The sequence below is a fragment of the Rattus norvegicus genome, chromosome 19 (assembly GCF_036323735.1).
Source record: "Rattus norvegicus strain BN/NHsdMcwi chromosome 19, GRCr8, whole genome shotgun sequence".
Classification (NCBI taxonomy): domain Eukaryota; kingdom Metazoa; phylum Chordata; class Mammalia; order Rodentia; family Muridae; genus Rattus; species Rattus norvegicus.
The window spans coordinates 68,639,017-68,658,651 of NC_086037.1; the positions used below are offsets into that span (position 1 = coordinate 68,639,017).

General features: G+C 49.9%; 1 long non-coding RNA gene across 2 annotated transcripts; it reads left to right on the forward strand.

Annotated features, from left to right (window-relative positions):
* Positions 1 to 946: 946 nt before the first annotated feature.
* On the forward strand, positions 947 to 17,847 carry LOC108348963 (uncharacterized). Of its 2 annotated transcripts, none has more exons than XR_005496937.2 (9): positions 947 to 1,238; positions 5,400 to 5,656; positions 12,246 to 12,489; positions 13,797 to 13,880; positions 14,003 to 14,069; positions 14,266 to 14,379; positions 15,137 to 16,094; positions 16,617 to 17,029; positions 17,597 to 17,847. It is a non-coding gene; the product is annotated as an uncharacterized LOC108348963 (long non-coding RNA). The 2 variants fall into 2 exon arrangements; XR_010060515.1 differs by having other exon boundaries at positions 955 to 1,238; positions 15,944 to 16,094; positions 17,597 to 17,846.
* The last annotated feature ends 1,788 nt before the right edge of the window (positions 17,848 to 19,635 follow it).

Genomic DNA, 19,635 nt, shown 5'->3' on the forward strand with positions numbered 1-19,635 from the left:
CAGTGTTTTATCACAGCAGTAGAAACCTTAGGCAGGTTCACATGTACAGGTGTGCAAATACACATAGGCACGTGCACACACAAGTCTTTCCTCTGAGAGGAATTTACTCTTTTTGTCACACACTCCGAAACTTGCTGTCAGTCTTGAAGGCGATAGCCTTGGGGACCCGCGGGAACATCAGACACCAAGGCACACTCTCCTGGGTATTTCTCATGTGAGCACTTCCTTCAGTGTTCTCTCTCTCCCCTCCACCCCCCGCCCTCTTTCTATTTTTATCTCAAGCACATAGTAGCTATTAATTCTCACTAAGTACTTCCGAGCATAAGGCTTGCTGGGCTTGTCTCGATAAGAAGAGACCCATTTAAAAGCAGGATCGTGTAAAGTAAATATTTTCTTTTCCTTCTTTAAAACCCGATCAAGATGAACCTTCCGGAAACCATCTGCTCGGATGCTCTTTGGTCAGGCATCGCAACTGCTATCATCCTTTGTCCTCAGGACAGGCTCGCTCACATTGCCCTCCCCCACCCCTTCCCCAGGGTAATAGCAAGTACTTCTGTGTTCTGGTCCGTGGGCTGAAACATTAGCATTTGTTGATTATGTCACAGCACAATTCTGCGCTCACATTCATTTCATGCCAAAAGACATTGTGGCTGGCCCTGGTTTAGAGCTATAAACTATCTAGCACTAGTCTTATTTCCTGGTTTCATTACACCTTTGCATGGTTTTCACTCGACTGTGAACACTGATGTCCCTTCCAGGGTGTGGCAGGGCCCTGGAACCTACCTGATGTGGACGCGCATGCGCACCAGTGCATACTGTGCTATGCTGCGCCTGAGGCGGGTGGAGGTGATTCCAGGTGGGATAGAAAAGCCCAGTGCCTTCTGCCTTCTCTGGAGCTCTGATTCGTGTGGTTGAGACAGGACTTCCTAGAACTCCCATGCTGTGAGGAGACCCCAGCCCACGGAGAAAGCCCATAGAGACACACTGGTTCAGCTCAGTTTTGGCATCTCCCCAGCCAGATAGCCTGGCACGCAGTTGTCAGAGGGTCTCGGGTCCTGGCGCCTAGCCAGTGGCATTCAAAGCTGGGGCTTCGAACGCTGATGCTGAGTCAGAGCCCAGCCATCCCCACTCCCGACCTTCGAAATTCCTGAGGCACGGAACTCATGAGGTCAACAAAGCAGCCATTGTATCGGACGCTAAGTATGGAAGGAGTTTGCTGGCCGTAACGGGGGCACCGGGTAAGGACTGCTTCAGTACAGTGCGGATCAAATGATGTGGGTGACCTTGTTAGCAGGCCAGTAACCGCCCCAGGGGACCATCAAGGTCCAAGTGAAAAACGCAGCCTTCAAAATAGTACTCAGGCCCATTCGTCCCAAGGAAAAGCCCTAGCTTCATCCCAGAGTTATTTGCGTGTGTGCCTTTTAATTTTCAAGACGTTCTTAAGTTATTTATTGAAGCTTCCATTTGTTTCTGATTAGATTTTAGGCTCTTGGAAGCCAAAGCACATCTTACTTACTGTGTTCTCCATACGCAGGCATAGTTCCAGGAGAATCTAGAGCCCTGGCTCCCCCCACCCAGGCCCCCTAGACTCTGGTCAGCAGGACTCTGGGCCTTGACTACCTAGTTTGGCCACTGGACTCATTCCTTCTGGCCTGGGAAACTGCCTATGGGTTCAAGAAATGGACAGAGCCCAGGTTGGTCAGGAGGCCTTAGGATGAAAGCAGGCTCCCTACTCCCAGTGGATTCTTACCTTACCTAAGACCAATGCCTCCCAGACTCATTTTAGCCCAAGAACACAATGCTAACCCATCCCAGCCAGGGCTGCTCTGAAGTTCCAAAGACAGAACAGCAGAGAAGGCTTTTGTACTGATTCACTTGGCAAATGAAGACACAGTGTGACTACCTGCTGTGAGCTCCTCTGAGGAATGGGGATAATAACAGTGATTATTTCCTGCCTGCGTTCCTGATCCACCTCCCTCGCCGGTCTTCCTACTTCTATTTCTGTGCTTTTAAAAGGCAGTCTTCACCCAGCAGCTGGGCAATCTTTTTAATATGCAAATAAGCCTACGTCCTTCTGTTTCTAATCCACCGTGACTTCACTCTGCGGTTAAAGACCGGATCTTCAGCTCAGGCCTGGGTAGCCGCCCTCTGCCCCTCACCCTCTCCACACACAGCTTCCGGTCTGTTCTCCAGCCTCACGGAGACCCTCACCTCCCCAAGGCGTTTGCTCATCTCCTGAGTAGATAGATCTGTATCGAGTGCTGACCAGAGTGTGTGTCAGCTCCCATAAAGGATTCCTTACCTGGCTTCTCTGCACAGCCTCCATTTACCACAGTGCCTGTCAGTACAACCCCACCACAAGACATTGTCTAGTCTAGTGAGAGTCCACCAGCAAGGCAGCTACCACCACACGGCAGGCCCTCAGCAAACGTTTGCTGAAGAATGAATAAATGAATGAGAAACACTCCAAAGAGAAGACATGTGGAGTGACTGGTATGATGCTGTCGGCAGGCACGGGTTTCTGCGCACCTGACACCACGCCCTCTTCTCGGTGCAGAATGTTTCCCACGGACTGAGAGACAGTGTGCCTGGGGCTTTCGGTCCTCTGGGGGCCTTGGCTATGATGTCCATGAGAACCTCAGCATCATGGCTGCCTGGCCCAGATCACTGCTCCACTTGAGAGGCCTTCCGTGACAACTTTACAATCAGGTCGGGCCCTGCCCTCGGAGATTTTAGTACAGCAAGTCATCCTGGGCCAGGAAGGGGTGCTTCCCCATAAGGAGAATCAGTGTTGCTGCAGACACCAGGACCGGAGCCCAGCTCTCTTCCACCAGCCCCAGTGACAAAGTGGAGCAGGGAAACCAGCCTAGTCTTTCTAAGTCTGTGACTGAGAGGTCAGCTGCACCCCTTTTGCAGGTCTGTTCTTTGCAGGCTGAGGGGGCTGAGAAAGATGATCTACACTCCAGGAGGGCTGTGAGAAGCAGTGAACAGCTTGTGAGGTTGAAGGACAGGTTCTGGCTGCTCTTTCCTCCCCGATGGAGCCTAGCCACAGTAGGACCTCGAGTGTTTGAGGCAGCCAGCCACAGTAGGACCTCGAGTGTTTGAGGCAGCCAGCCACAGTAGGACCTCGAGTGTTTGAGGCAGCCAGCCACAGTAGGACCTCGAGTGTTTGAGGCAGCCAGCCACAGTAGGACCTCGAGTGTTTGAGGCAGCCAGCCACAGTAGGACCTCGAGTGTTTGAGGCAGCCAGCCACAGTAGGACCTCGAGTGTTTGAGGCAACCCTGTTCCGAAGATCTTGCTGCGGCTCTCTGTTTTCCTGTATAACTCTTTTTGTTCTGAGACACGGATCAAAGTCTCAGGGGCTTCCCCCAGGAACCCAAGTATCCCTCACCATGTTCATCTAAAGTGGGATGTCAAAATGGATAGCTACCTGGACACAAACACTAAGAAAAAAGTCATAGGGAGGGAGAAGGAAGCTCTCCGTTTCCTCAGACTCCAGGAGCAGGGACAAGAAGTACCATTGTGTATACACAGCCTCCTCCCCAAGGGTCAGCCTGCTCCACTCAGTCCAAAACCAGGCAGGTGGGTGGGTGAAGGCATGACCTGGAGTCTCCAGGCTTTCTCACCACAGGTAAGCTCTTGGTTTTGTCTCTGCTCCTGCCCATCGAGAAATAAGATTTTAGGGGTTGGGGATTTAGCTCAGCGGTAGAGCACTTGCCTAGCAAGCGCAAGGCCCTGGGTTCGGTCTCCAGCTCCGAAAAAAAGAAAAAAGAAAAATAAATAAATAAATATATTAAAAAAATATTTTAAAAATGAAATTGAAGCGGTGGTGAGTGATTTACGGGCATCTCTGAAAGTAAGCCCTTCCCTTTACAGATTCTGAGTAAAGCCTTCCGCTCTGCATGCTGTCACCCTGCCTGGCTGGCTACCATTCTGTGTTCTAGAGAAGCAGTTCTCAACCTTCCTAATGCTGATACACTTGTAGTGAGCCCCAACCATAAAATTATCTTTGTTGCTACTTAGTAGCTGTAACTTCGCTACTGTTAGGAATCATGTCAACATCTGACATGTAGGATAGCTCATATGGAAAAGAGGTCACAGCCCACAGGTTGAGAACCACTGATTTAGATTCTTAGCAAGGTTCCTGGAAGGTGACCTGGTACAAGAAGGACCAGAGAGGCTCCCAGGGTTCGTTTGACCTTCTCCAAGGCCGGCCTGGGATCTGACCGAGAGATGTGCTCTCAGCTAATCCAGTTCCACAGCGCCTCACAGCAAACTCTTCTCTCTCTGAAAGTCACAGACCCTATTCTCCCTTTCTGCCCTGTACAGTGGCCATGACATCTGCGGCCAACCAAGAAAAATATCAGATCTTGGCTGAGACCGGTCAGGCAGGTCTAGGAGAGAGGCCTAGGCTCTGAGGTGACACAATATGCCCCTCTCTGAGGTGACACGATTATGCCCCAACCTGTTTCATTGACAAAAGCTTTCGCAGCTGTTTCCTTTAGTTTTAGAGATAATCATTGGCCTTGAACATTTCTCTGCTCAGCCTCAGTGGAAGGACCTAAGGCCAGAGAAGCCTGAGGAGCTGGCCTGGGCCTGGGTGGGTGTTAACCCTCCCTGCCCCCTTCTTTCTGCTGGCCTACCTCTGAGGGCCAGGACCCAGGTGCCCTGGGCCTTGCACCTACTGAAATGCTTGCTTGCCCCGCCTCTTCCTGGCCTTAAGAGGAAGGAGAGATCACCTCAGTACCCTCTGTTCTCTGCTTGTTGGGCTGTCTCTACCTCAGCAGGGGAGCTCAGACCCCTAAGTCAACACCTCCTGGCCAGGCTCTGACCCTCAACTCAGGTCAGGCTCTGCCAACAGGAATCAGAAGGGAGACGGCTCGGAGAGCAGGAGAGCTTGGGGGGAAGAGGAATAATCGGAATTTAAGTACCGTCCCCACACTTCTCATGACTTAACGCTGTAAGTTCTGTGTGTGCAGAGCCGTAAGCTGCTACGCTGTGAGGTTTTAAACGTTCCGCAAGTGGCGTCACACTGCAGTCAGCAGTTTCTGGTCAGCTTCCCTACCTAAAATCACATCATTTATTTATTTATTTATTTAGTCTGCGTAGCCTGCTTGCATCTATTATACTGTCACAGATTTAATTTAAAGCATTCTAGTACCCGGTAAGCAAGATGATTCAGCAGGGAATGGTGCCTGAATTCTATCCCTGAGGCTCACATGGTAGAAGGAAGGTGTGTGGGCTGTGCTCTGATCTATACAGTCAATGCACACGAGGGTGGGAGGTGGGGCATGGGGCACACACACTAAGATAGATAGATAGATAGATAGATAGATAGATAGATAGATAGATAGATAGATAAATGTAATAAAGAGTGCAAACCTGTTTTCTATCCTAGGGGTAGAGCCTGCCGGTTTGATTCCTTTCTTTTAATCTTCATATATGCGGTGAAGCGACTTGCCGCCATAGGCAGGCCAGGCAGCATGTTCTGTGGTCACCTTTCTTTATCTGCCTGTGGTAAGATGGCCTACAACCACTCCCTCCGATCTCCTTGTATGCAGTGCCCTCCCTGGGACTCTGCTGAGTCAACTCATCCTACCTGGCTGTAACTTTGTATCCTTTGAAGGACATCTCCTCCAGCCCCGTGCCATAAAAGTAAGTGAATCAGATGGTTTGTGTTTTTAGTTTTATTGTAAGTCTTCCTGGCTTGGTATGAATATTGTTTCTACAGCATTTCCCAGGCTATACCAGCCCATGTTCAAATTCTCCAGAGCCTCGGGATCTTAGGATCTCACAGTAGACTCAGCCCTGCAGAGTTTCTCTTTGGAGAAATCCACCAGAATTTGTACCAAGGCAAACAAACAAACAAATCAAAATGGGGACATTGAAGAGGTTGCTTGTCTCACCACGGATCTCTCAGTGCACCAGGGGGTCCCCAGGCCAGCGTGACAGGCATCGAATGGAGATACTCAGATGACACACACATAGATGCCAGAAAACACACAACACCACGCAAAGGTTGGACTGAGGGACTGACTGAGCAATCATGTTCCACTGTGTAAAAGTTCCACAATAACCCAAGGTTTCCTTAAAGATCTATTTTCACACATGTACATGTGCGAGAGTGCATGCTTGCACGTGTGCGAGAGACCTCAGCTCCAAACTATGCAGATCAGATCCCCCTGTCACTGGAATTAGAGCTGGGTGTCAGTCACCTGAAGTGGGTGCTGGAAACCAAGTCCTCTGGAAGAGGAATAAGTGTTCTCAAAAGCCAGCTCTTCAGCCTCCAAAGGGTATAGTTTTCTTACCTCTGAGAAGGGCCAGTGGATTAATCCCTCGTGTCCTCCAGAAACTCAACAGAAGTTATGATGCCTACAAGGGAAGGTTTTATTAGAGACGCAGTGGTACGAGGAACGAGGAGTCACCAAACAGCCGCCCATTTTGAGTTTCTAGACGGTTGCCACTCAGCAACCCAGTGCTGCTCTGCCTTCCCCAGACTCCTGGGCCCAGAGGATAAGCTCACCCCCTGGCTCTCAGTTCTCCAGAAGAAGTTTCTATCATTCATGGTCAATCCAGAGAGACGCCAGGAGCAGACCAGCAGGTGCACACACAGCTCCGGTCATGAAAGAAAACTCCTCCAGAGAAGCCAAAGTATCACAGAGACAGGGTCTGCAGATGGCTCTCCTACAAGACACGGAGACAGGTGCTGCCAATGACAGCATCACTTCAGCTCAAGAAAGCTCAGTTGTGCCTTTGGTGCTGTTGGACCTGGGTGGCTTTTATTTTTTCCTTCAGTGTTCTGCTCTGTGAGGTGGAGAGAGGACAGTGATGGTGTGTAGCAAGGAGACGGTGAGTGGCCTTGATCAGAAGGAACCACCTACTGTTCCCATCATCCAAGGAGGGGAGACAGACAAGAGTGGAAGAAACAAGGCTGAGACAACAAGCAGGCAGCAGGCAGCCTCAGGTTTAACCCGGACTTCTCAGGCCTGACCTCACTTCCTACAGTGAGTGAGTCACACCAAGTGCTACTCATGAGCTTTCAAGTCTCTGTTTGACCAAATGATCACAGAGACAGCTATCGGTCCAGTCGTAAAGATCCACAGCCTCTGCCTCGCCCACCTCCTTCCTAGGACAAGAGACTCGGGGCTCAGAAGTTCAACCCTAGAGGCACCAGCCTTATGCTGCTTTGTGATGTTGGCCTAATTTGTTATCTCTTAGAAGAATCCACGGCTAGGTGTGATGGTGCGGGCCTTGAGTCCTTGCTCTTGAGAGACGGGGGCAGGTTAGTCTCTGAGTTTGAGGCTAGTAGCTGGGACTCCATATAGAGACCCTGCCTCAAACAAGAAAGAAAAGAAAAAGAAAGAAGGAAGGAAGACAGACAGACAGAAAGAAAGAAGAAAGAAAGAAGGGAAGGAGAGAGAAAGAGAGAGGGGGAGAGAGAGAGAGAGTCCATTTACCTCCTGCAAGCAAGTTTACTGTCATCGTAGGGACATTTATGAGTCAAGGGCATGGCTTGTTGTCACTGAAAGCGTGGTGCTTAACTTCAGAACCCAGGAGCTGGGCTGGCCTGAGGACTAGTTGCTTTCAACTGTAAACTTTTCCAAGGAGAGCTGATGGAGCCCTAACGAGGATGAGAGGGGTTCTTCCGAAGGCCAAGGGAGAATGGCTTTCCCCCAAGAGCAACGGTGTCGAGTACAGTCACACAGCCCCCCAAAAGAGCCAAAGCCAGAGCTCCACCCTTAGACTCTGGTCCCTCTATCAACACCAGGTCGGGTAGAAGGCCTTTGCAAAAGCACACACAGAGACTGTTGGGGCTTGTAGAGGGCTATGTGAGGGACCTTATGATGTCCTTTCACCCCTCCTGATGGTCTGTATTTATAGATGAGAGCCCAGGCTTATGGCTGCTAGTAGTCTAATGCTAATTTTGTTCCCTGCCCCCAGTTGCTTCTGATTGGCAAATAAAGATTCTAACAACCAATAGTTGAGCAGGGCAGACAGAGGCGGGACTTTAGGATTTGGGGGGAGGATTTGTGATGCAGGGAGAGTGGGTCGGAGAGATGCCATGCCTGAGACCAGTGCATGAAGAAGAGCTTTGGCCACCATGAGGAGCCAGGAGAGCGAGGCCCAGTTGGGTGGCCATCTGGGCCCAGAGCAGCCAAGACAAGGCATAGAATTAATAAGTAATAACTCAAGATTAACCACTTGGAGCTTAGGCAGTGGTCCAGCTATTAAGCTACATAGGGCTATATTTTATTAAAATATAAAGGCTATGTGTGTGAGTGTGCGCGCGCGCGCGCGTGTGTGTGTGAGTGTTGTGTGTGTATGTATGAGTATGTGTGTGTGAGTGTGTGAGTGTGTGTGTAAATGTGTGTGTATGATTATAAGTGTGTATTGAGTGTGTGTGTGTGCGCATGAGTGTGTGTGTATGAGTGTGTGTGAGTGTGTGAGTGTGCGTGTGTATGATTGAGTGTGTGAGTGTGTGTAAGTGTGTGTGAGTGTTGTGAGTGTGTATGATTGAGTGTGTGTGTATACATGAGTACATGTGTGAGTGTGAGTGTGTGAGTGTGTGTGTGTGCGTGTGTGTGTGTTTCATTCAGGAACATAAAGCATTGAGGTGGGTTGCAAACCCACTGACAGGATTTATTAATTATTAACTGTTTCTACACAGGCTTATCCCTGAAGCCCCATAAATCCCTTACACATTCACTGAGAGTGTCCAGCATTCATCCCTCTGACCCAACACTCACCCTGAAAGGCTCTCACACTGCCTCCCTGGGGCCCTCAAATATGGATCAGGTGAGCACATGTTCCCGTGGGAAGATGCCATTAGTGGGGGCTGGGCTCAGCTCACAGGATTCAAGATAATGGACAAGCCAAGTGTGGGGGCACATGTGCCAGTAGTTGGGAGGCAGAAGTAGACAAAGTCTATAAATTCTAGGCCAGTCTTATCTCCATAGTGAGTTCCAGAACAGCCAGGGCTACATAGAGACATCCTATCTCAAAAGTAAGTAAACAAATATTCTAAAACACAGCATGGAGGACCATATTACAACCCAGCCCCAGTGTGGTGTCTACAAGTTGTCCACAGAATTGAGAGCGTCTTCAGACCCCGAAACTCCCGCAACCTACACGCTGCAGAACGGTGGGTTCTCGGGCTGAGCTGTGCAATCTGAGCCTGCAGGGCCTGGATTCCTGTAGCAGAAAGGAGGGACTGGTCAAACATGGACATTGAGTGTATGCAGGCAGCCTAGGGAGGCTGATTCCACAAATGGGTTAGGCTCTAGTCAGTGCTACTTTAGGTCACCTTACAGCCTGGGCCAGACCTGAGCTGGGGCTGTGGCATCTCTCAGGGACAGTTTTGCAGCTCTGTCCTCTCTTCAGTCTGCCTCGCATGCTCAGTTCACATCTACCCAGCTGTCACTGCTGCTGTGTCTGAACAAAAGAACAGAAGCCAGCAGCAAAGACCTAGAGATGCTAACTAGGACCAGCAGGCGTGGCTCGGTGTCCCCGAGGGAGCTGCCCAAGCCCTAGGCTGGCTGACCACATCTTTGGCAAGAGTCAAAATTGGGCTTTGCTTCCTCTCTGATCTGCCAGCCTGTGTTCCTGGCTGGGTCAGCCAAGGAGCCAAGACAAACACTGTGTGTGAGCTCACTGGCCTGAGGCCCGAAGTGCGGATGTGCAATCTGAAATGTGGGCTTTGGATCAGAGTCCTGACTGGGGGGGAAAAATAAGCATGAAATCTTGAAACAAAAACCAATGTTAACTCAAACCACTTCAGAGGTTACTTAAAGTTGTTTGGGCCCCAAATGTTGCTAACGGTGAAACCAAGATTTAAATGGGCCCTCTGGGAGAGATAGAGAAGGGAAGGATTCCCAGAAAAGGATGAGGAGGTTGGAACTTGAATAGTACATTAACATTTTAAGAAGACAAAAGGTAAAATTCAGCCCGGGGGAGGGTGCTGCTATGACCTGTGACATTAGTGATTAGAGCACACACACACCCCGCACCCCAGCAGCTCCAGGGTTCAAATCCCTTCAGTTACTGCCTCTGCTACCTCTCTCTTAGCTGCACAGGACAATTTGAAGGTGGAGGCTTATGCTACAGAGAAAGGCTGGGAGCTTGTGCAGGACTATGTGGTATCAACAAGGACAGGGAAGTCAGATGTCCTCAAAAAAGTGGCCCATAAAAGCCGGCTGGCTAGCCCAAGGACCAGAGTCCCTGGTTTCAAGGAGGCTGCCATGACTTGCTTCACCATGGGCCTTTTCAGACTAGGGAGGTGGTAGCCGTGGGTGCAGGCGTCAGAGCCAGAGACACAACTGTGAGATCCACAGGGCAAATGGAGATAGAGAATGTGGAGAGCTGCGTGACTCTGGCTCTCGATCTACTGGTAAATATCACATGGGTCTTTGCCTCTTCTCAGGGACTTAGTACTTGAGAGATGGGCAACTTCAGAAGTGGCTGCAGGAAACATCGCTGAACTCCCCCACAGGAGGTGTGAGCCACTCTCATGCACAGAACCAGAACAGTACAGACTGTATTTGTGAAGCCAGAAAGAATGTCTCTGATTTGGGGAGGGGCTTGCTTCTGGAAACACTGAGTTCCAGAGCCCCTGTGGAGAATGATCAAAAAGTGCAGAAGGCAGTAAAGACTCAATCAGCTACAGCAATCCAGACTCTAGAAAGAAACTGGGTGTAATGAAATAGCCCTGTAATCCCAGCACTAAGAAAACAGAGATAGGAAGATCTCAAGTTCAAAGCCAGCCTGGGCTACATTATAAGTACTTATCCCCCAATAATAATAGCCACCAATTTGATAAATACACAGTCAAGGTGGAAATACCCCATCTGTGCTTCATCCCCTCCCCTCTAACACGACATAATTACGGATACCTTCAGAGACCCTGAGTTTAGTTAAACACAGACCTATGAAGCGCCATAAACACCTTTCTGTCCAGGAACCAAAGACTCCTGCAGGCTGCCAGGCATCTTTTAACTTTAGCCCTAAACTGAAAAGGCACAGTAACCAGTGCCAGCATCTGTGCAGCACAGCGCAGCTCCAGAGCCCACTCAAACCCTCTGAGATGCACATGGGGCCAGGGGAGGCTCTCCTCTCCTCTCTCCTCTTAGATAGGTCCAACCAAGTCCATTGCCCAGACAATTGAGCTGATACTCAGCCTCGGTCTCATTCAGAGGCTTGCCCTGGCCCAGAGACATCCACGGGAATAACATTCTGGAAGCAGACAGCCTTTCTGAGTGGGTCTTTCCAAATTGCATTTGAAGTAGATCTTGGCCCGAAAGGGGATCCCAAAGTGCTTCCCTGAAAAGCTTGCATGATGCTTTCCCAGGAGCATTTACGCAAAGATGACGGCCTTATAAACGCTAATGAGCTGTCTGGCTGTAGTCCAAGTGTATCTGCTGAAGACCATTTTCTCATCCCCATGATCTCAGACTAGCAAACTGCATGAGTAGCTACCAGGAAGCAGCTGCTAAGTGCTGTTACAGTCATCCTGCCTCACACTGACCACTTGGTATTTCCTTTTTAACCCTTAAGAAATGCATCTCTAGAGCCTGCAAGACGGCTCCGTGGGGGTAAGAGTGTTTGTTGCTAAGCCCAACTGCCTAAATCTGATCCCCAGGACCCATATGATGTGAAGTCCTGCAAATCGACCTCTGAATTTTCCACATGCACTATGGAGCACACACAAAAGAGATAAAATTTTTTAACATGAGGAATACGTTTTTACAACTCAGCATTCTTGCTCAAATCTCAAGCAGAAGGTTGTACTTGACATCAATTTGTTCATTCTACAGGTAACTACTTGAGCCCCAGTGAGCCCAGTCAGGGGCTAAGGGCTTAGCGGTAAATATGCACACGGCCTCCACCTTAGGGAAGAAGACCTTGGTCAGTGCCAAGTCCTGTCAGCCACCTGTCATAACAGGTCTTACGTGAGGTGGGGCCATTCCTGTAACTGCATTGCTACCCTTGCAAACCCCTGCAGCATGGCACATGACAACAGGTAGCATTTACCTGAACTTAGCAAGGTTTCAAGATGGTAACAGCCGGTAATAACCCAGCCTCTGCCCCCCTGGACCTTACTGCCCGTCCTCAGGCATCGGTCAGGCTCTCGAACCCTACATTCCCTGATCAGTTTCTTTGGACTCTACAACTCAGTGAATATAGAAGGGTGCCCACAGGATTCCCCAAATAAAGTGGAGCGGGTTCACATGTGCTCTTCTCTTGCCAGGTTCAACAGTGGGTAAAACCCCACCTGCAGGGTCTGTGAATGTCACAGAAGGGTCCCTAAAGATCTTTCGCAGAGTCTTCTTCCTCCTGGTTCTGCTTTTCAAACCTGCATGCTGACCCCACGACTTGTTTATACCAACAACTCATCTCTGTTTTGGAAGAGACCTTACTTATCTCTTCCCCACCTATTTGTCACACTGAGATGGAGGCCCAGAACCTACTCCCTACTAGAGCAGGAGACTGAGGTGAGAAAGAAACTCTGGCCAGGCCAAGGTTTGAAAACCGCCACCAACCGAGAGCCACTGTCAGGCTCACAGATGACATGAATAGAATCCTGAGGCAAACTAGAGTCCATAGGGTCCTCAGCCAGCAGATGTCACTGGACTGTCTGAACTGAGGACAGGCCTGGGAGCCACTAAGTCCCATTACCATTCAAAGAGCTGAAAAGGTGTGGCATGCCTTCCTGTCAAACCCAGTCTGACATCTGCAGCTGTGGGAGCTTGGCCCAGCAATTTACCACAGTTGCCAGTGGATACCTCTGGACCTATCAGCTGGTCACCAAGGGAGTGATGGATACATTGTATCTGCTTCCCACTCAGGCCAGATCCAGCAAAGTGGGTCCCATTTTCAGCATCTTTCTCGCTTAACATAGTTGCCAGTGGATACCTCTGGACCCATCAGCCGGTTACCAATGGAGTGATGGGTACATTGTATCTCCTTCTCACTCAGGCCAGATCCAGCAGAGCGCGTCCAGTCAGCCCGCTCTGCCTTTTCCAGTCTTTCTCCTGTAAACACTGAGGAGACTTAGAAAGAACCAGCCAAAGCAAACAAAACCTCCCTTCGTGATCCTGTTGGCCTTTGTAAGGATGGATGCACATAAGGAGCAAAGACGTCTCCTGCCTGTAGCGAATCACATCCCTGTGACCTACTTTAGGGACAGGCTACCCACTTCTGCTGGGCTCTGGATCACAGCAGATACCCTGGTGGTTCTTAACAGGCTGGCCATGGTGTCCACATTCAGAGTCTAGTACCCACAGGTGTCTTGCTGCTTTCTTCCCTCTTCCCTAGGGTCCCTTTTGCCTGTCTAGTACTAGGACCCTGGGACTTGTGCGTCCCCATCAGAACAGGATCGTTGATGAAAACATGTAGTAAGACAAGTTTAGGCTGGAGTTCAAACCAGATACAGAGAACCAACCGTGCTCTACCGAGGGCATCCACCCTCAGCTTCTAGGAGAGGACCTAAAACAAGGAGCAGAGAATGAACCCAGGGAAGCGTGAGCAAGAGCATAGCCTATGGTTTCTATGGAAATATCAGTGGGAAAAAAGAAAAGGGCTTAGAAGGCTATCCTTGGACCCAAAGGCAGTATGACAAGGGCTAGAACCAGAGTACAAGTGGGAGGGGAGAGTGGGGCTCCGCTCTGGAGTGGCTGTTTGCCTAAGGAAGGTGTTCTAAAGCCCTTCGGCTACTGTTGGTCCTCAGGTTCACTGAGGCCTAGATATAAACAACAGAAGACATGTTTCCTGAGCTGTACATGATGCTCCTTCCTCTTAGAGCTCTGTCCCTTCCTCCTTGCACTGGGGGCTTGGAGCCTGGAAAGAAGGAGAAGCCTTGATGTCCTCAGAGCTCGGGATCCAGGTAGAAAACCACAGCTCCTCCTCAGGCCCAGACCCTATCTACCCCAGCCCTCTTGCTTTTAGTAGCGTATCCCGAGGTTGTTGGTGTTTCTCAGTTGTCCTTGGTATTCCCATTCTCCTCAGGGCTCCTCTTGACCCCTGGTACTCTTCAGTGGTCCTCTTCTGACTGGTCAAACCCTCTCAGACACAGGTGACCCAGCACTACATACCTCTTTACCTCCATATACCCTATACCCTACTCTTTACCCCACATCCCTCTCTCTACCCCACACCCTGCGCCCAACACCCACCTATACCCCACTCACCTGCCATTCGTTCCACATCCTCTGCACCCAACACCCACTCCACACCCCATCCCCCTCACACACCTTGCACCTCACTCCTAGCACTTCAGGCCACTCGGAGAAGAAACCAGCTTTCTGAGAACTGCACAGATACTAAACAGACGGGAGCCAGTTGAACCTAGAAAGAAGAGTGGCCTCTGACCCAGTGAAAACAAGGTAAGATGTCCTGACTAAAAGCCACTGGCTATGACTCCCTCCTGTAGGAGCAAGGGAGAAGGAAGACATCAGCTAGCCATCCATCCTCCATACCAGAGCTGCCCTGGTTCTTGGGTGCTGGGCTGCCAAGAGGTTCACTGTCTTTGTTCACTGAGGTTCTCACAACTTAAGAGGAGCAATGGGAATGGCTGGGTGACCCAAGGACAGGATCACCTGTGTGTGCTCCAGGACTGTCATAAAGACCCTCAGCTCCTGGTGGAAGCCATTTAAAATTTATTATGAGTTGCCCAAATGCCAGATACTAAGACCAATGTGTGACCTCCAGGTACCTGGGTAGTAAGGAATGACTTGGGGGTTAGCTTGGCTACATTTCACAGAGACTAAAGGGCTAGGATTTGAGCCAGATTCACAAATCTCTCCCTCTCCCTCTCCCTCTCCCTCTCCTTCTCCCTCTCCCTCTCCCTCTCCCTCTCCCTCTCCCTCTCCCTCTCCCTCTCTCTCTCCCTCTTCCCCCTCCCCCTCTCCCTTCCCCTCTCCCTCCTTCTCCCCCTCCCCCTCCCTGCACCCCACCATGTGTGTGCACATGGTTATGCATTGTGTTGAGTTAGGATACACAGACGTCAGCTACCAGATTCCTGTTTCTTCCAGAACATGAGTCTTTTCCTCAGAGGCCTTCAGTCAGCTGGATGAGGCCACTCATAGCACAGGACTCAGGGGTTGTCTGCACCACCCAAAACTCTACTAATTGAAATGTCAGTCTTACAGAAACACCTTCTCACCTGCGGCTATGTAAGGCTTGGCCAAACATCCGGAGTTGGAGTCCAGCAAGGGACACATGCTGCACCTTACCTGGAACCCCCACGACCTTCTTAGTGTGTGCCTTGCTGAGGATACAAGGATTTGGGAGCCAGAGCAGGACCGCAGAATGCATTGCCGAGTGACGAGTGATGGTTACCCAGCAGCGCCAGCAGCCTGTTAAATCACAGATCGGATAGTATTAAATTCACTGTACTTTTCTTGTCTCTAGGTAGCCAAAAAAGAAAACATGAAGAAAAACAAAACAGGCCCGAGGGTAAAGCACAGCGTTAGGTGTGGCATCTGTGTCTCGGGGCATCAAAGGCTATAACTGGGAGGGTAAGGATGAAGCTCTGCAGCCCAGATAGGGCGAGCTTTCTAAAATGGATTATCAGGATCAGATGGTGGCGTCCGCAGAACCAGAAGTCCTGCAGGGGAAAACCGCTCACCACCAGGCTCCTGTGAACAAGAAAGGCGTGGGGTGCTGGAGAAAACCCAGCTGAAGGCTGCGGGAGGAAGAAGTTAGCTACAAAACGAAAGTAGGCGAGAAAGATCAGGGTCTAAGATTTTCCTGGCCAAGCGCAAACAAAGGCCTACACTGGTTCCCCCGCTGATTTGTTTCTTGCCAGCATTTCCCAAGCACAACGCAGAGCTCTTCATCCAGGTGGTCTCTCAAGGCTGTGCCTCCCTTGACCTGGGCCTTCTGGCCTCTGGCCCAAGGGAAATATAGGTTTGATGCTGGGCCATTGTTTCTTTTCTCTGTGTTAAGAGAGAAGAAAGACATGGTGTGAGTCCCCGCCAAGGATAGTGAAGGACAATGATGCCTTTGAAAAGCTTGTTTCTCTGGAAGGACAGTGGGGTAGGGAGAACACAGGAGGCAGCTGGAGAGGAGCATTTGGTCACTGTGCCTCCTTTGACAGGTAGGAGCATGCACAGGTATGGGGAGAGTGTGGAGTGTGGAGTGGGCAGTCCCGATGAGCAGGGTAGCTGAGGGAAGACAGCACAGGGACCGTACGGAAGGTGCCGGAGCCCAGGTCACCTTTGAAGGACTGACTCGGCTCTGCGGTTTTGGTGTCACTCAGATTCGCAGTGTGTGAAGAGATCTTGTTTCTTCCCAAATGTTGATTCTAATTTTGAAATCTTTCTAACAAGACAGTAAACTACATAAAAGGAGAACAGACAGATTGCTCCCCAAGTGGCAGCTTTCAAAACAGCACCCCACATGGCCTGTGCTATGCTGTTCTAAAAGCGGGTGCGGGTGGATGGGCGTCGCCTCAGCTGTGGGAGGCTATACCCCACTTCCACTATCCCCAGTCTTTATGGTTTTTTGTCTCTACTCCCAAAATCTGTGAGCTATGTTATCCTAGACCGGGAAGGAAGCCAGACAACGGTGTCTTCAGACAAGAGATCATGTGGCTCTCTCCTTTGCTGTCATACCACAGAGATCCCTGAGCCTACAACGGAGCAGCAGGGCAAGGAATCTTCACCAAGTGACTTGTCACCATGAGTAACGGTGGCTTTTCTGCCGGGCGGAAGCCAGTGAGTAGCCAGTGTGGTAAAGCAGTGGCTATCAGCGCCTGCTGGTTAGCCGCCTTTGGATTTGGCAAGGATTTCTTGGATCTGACACCCAGTACACGAACAACAAAAGCAAAAACAGACAAATTTAAAATCCGCGAACCTGTCAATAACCAAAAGACAGCCTGTGGAAAGAGAGAAATACTGCTAACTACACTCATGATAAAGGGCTAATATATCCGAGTGTATTCAAAACTCCCACTGTGAGGGGCTGACGGGGGATCAGCTCCACAGTGCCACCTGCAGCAGCAGCCTAGGGAACGTGGCTCAGGGACCACAGGTGAGCTGGGACTCCTGACTCCATGGCAGGGAAGACTCTCAGAGCCAGTCGGTATGGAGCACAGTTAGAGTTTATGAAGAAAAGTTAACTTAGATTTAGGCTGGGGCAGGTGTGGAGTGGGGATGGGGTGTAACAAGGACACTCAGGGGAAAGATCCCACTCAAGCCTGAAGATGGGGCATCCCAAGAGAGAGCTGTCCTTACAAGGGCCACAGAAAGGATTTCAGTGGTTGCTGAAGTGCTGCCGAGGAACTTGAACGAGGCCGTGGGTGGTTCCAGAGGTGCACTGGGCAGGATTGCAGGCGATATGATAAAATCCTAGGCCACAAGGGTCGCACGAGGGTGTTTTGTTCTCATGGGGTCAGAGGTTCAGAGGACTCAAGTTCGGGTCCCAGAACCCATGTTGAGGAGTTTACAACTGCCTCTAACTCCAAGGGCACCTGATAACTCGGGAGCCTGTCCTCATGTGCGCGCACACACACACACACACACACACACACACACACACACATACACACTATTATGTATTTATATATTAAATATATAAAATATATATAATTTTTAAAAGACAGCCCCTGTATGACCCACGCACAAGAGGCATCCAAAGGGAAGTCACAGACCCAGGCTACAGGACATAAGAAGCTCTTTCTCGGTGGTGTGGAGTTTCAGGCTGCAGGAGAAGGAGTACCAGAGCCTGTGGCAAGGCAGTGTCCTGTGGCTGACAACACATGGCCCACATAGAAATAAACTTTATGTTGTATTTTAAGACCTGGTTTTGCAAGTTATTTATTGGGGGCTGGAGAAATGGCTGCTCTTCCAGAGGTCCTGAGTTCAAATCCCAGCAACCACGTGGTGGCTCACAAGCATCTGTAATGGGATCTGATGCCCTCTTCTGGTGTGTCTGACAGCTACAGTGTACTCATATTCATTAAATAAATAAATATTTTTTAAAAAAAGTTATTTATTTTATTATGATGAATGCTGTGTTTGCGTGTTTGCCTTTGCACCATGTTTCATGTCTGGTATCCCCAGAAGCCAGAGGAAAGCTTCTTATACCCTGGACCTGGAGTTATGAGTGGTTGTGAGCCATATGGGTCATGTGAGTGGGGGGAATTGAACCTGGGTCCTCTGCAAACGGCTGATCCGCCTCTCCAGCTTTTGCTATCATGTTTTTAAAAAGCAACTTGCAGAAACACACGTACAGTAGAAGATCATTTAAAGAAAGCTTAGAACACAAATCAGGATCACGCTGCAGATATTCCCAGATGCATGTCTCCATGGCGCAAATACTGAAGCCAACACGAGAAAGGAAACAGAGCCATGGTAAGGACCTGGAGTGGCTGGGGCAAACGTTAAGATTCATTTTAAAAACCGTTCCTTTTTCATTCATGTGAAGAACTTGGCAATTTGTTATTTCATTTATGTGTGTTTATATGCGTTGTCTTAGTTAGGGTTTTACTGCTATAAAGAGACACCACGACCAAGGCAAATCTTATAAGGACAACGTTTGGGGCTGGCTCTCAGGTTCAGAGGTTCAGTCCATCATCATCAAGGTGGGAACATGGCAGCATCCAGGCGGGCAGAGTGCAGAAGGAGCTGAGAGTTCTACATCTTGTTCCAAAGGCAAACAGGAGAAAACTGGCTTCCAGGCAGCTAGGAGGAAAGTCTCAAAGCCCACACCACAGTGACACATTTCCTCCAACAAGGCCACACCTCCTAATAGTGACACTCCCTGGGCCAAGGATGTACAAACCACCACATGCATGTATGATCTTATGCATGCAGGTGCTGTGTGTGTGTGTGTGTGTGTGTGTGTATGTGTGTATGTATGTATGTATGTATTACAAGCTTTCATACATACAGCCCCCCTGCCCGTGTGCACATGCATGTGTGTGCACATGCATACATGTGCACACGCACACACACACACACATGCCCACGTGTGCACATTCACATAGCATCCAGAGTTCAATCTAAGCCATCATTTTTGGTGTGCTGTTCATCGTTTTGGTTGGTTTGGTTTTTAGGAGATAGGGGTCTCACTGTGTAGACCTTGGCCTGCTGGGAGTTCACTATAGAGTCGGGGCTGGCCATGAGATCACCTTCCCCTGCCTCCTGAGTCTTGAGATGAGGGCTGTGACTTCAACATTTTTTTTCTTGCCGCAGGTCTGGAGATTGGATTTGCATCCTCATCTTGCTTGGCGAGCACGTTGGCCTCATGAGCCATTTCCCAGGTTCCTTGGTGATTTTAAGGGAAAGTCTCTGCCGCTTCTGCTATCTTCGTGCTCTGGAGGCTGGCTTGTCTTTGTGATTGTTGGAGTGGGTTCCTGGGTTTATTTATGCCATGGGCAAAAATAATTCTCCTAGGAGACACAGCCTAGCTCTGGAATATCTTGAGAGGAACGAGCCGAAACCCAGGATGGGGCCCAGCAGCACACGTGGGTCCTATACCTGCAGCCCACTGTCCCAGATCTGAGGGAAAGACACACAAGCGGTCTGTAGGGGAGGGTCAGGCTGCTTTTCCTGGAGTCAAGTCTGAGCTGAGAGTCTGGGTAAGATCAGATCAGATTCTTGAAGAATCTCTTTCTAATAGAGGAACCCTAGGAC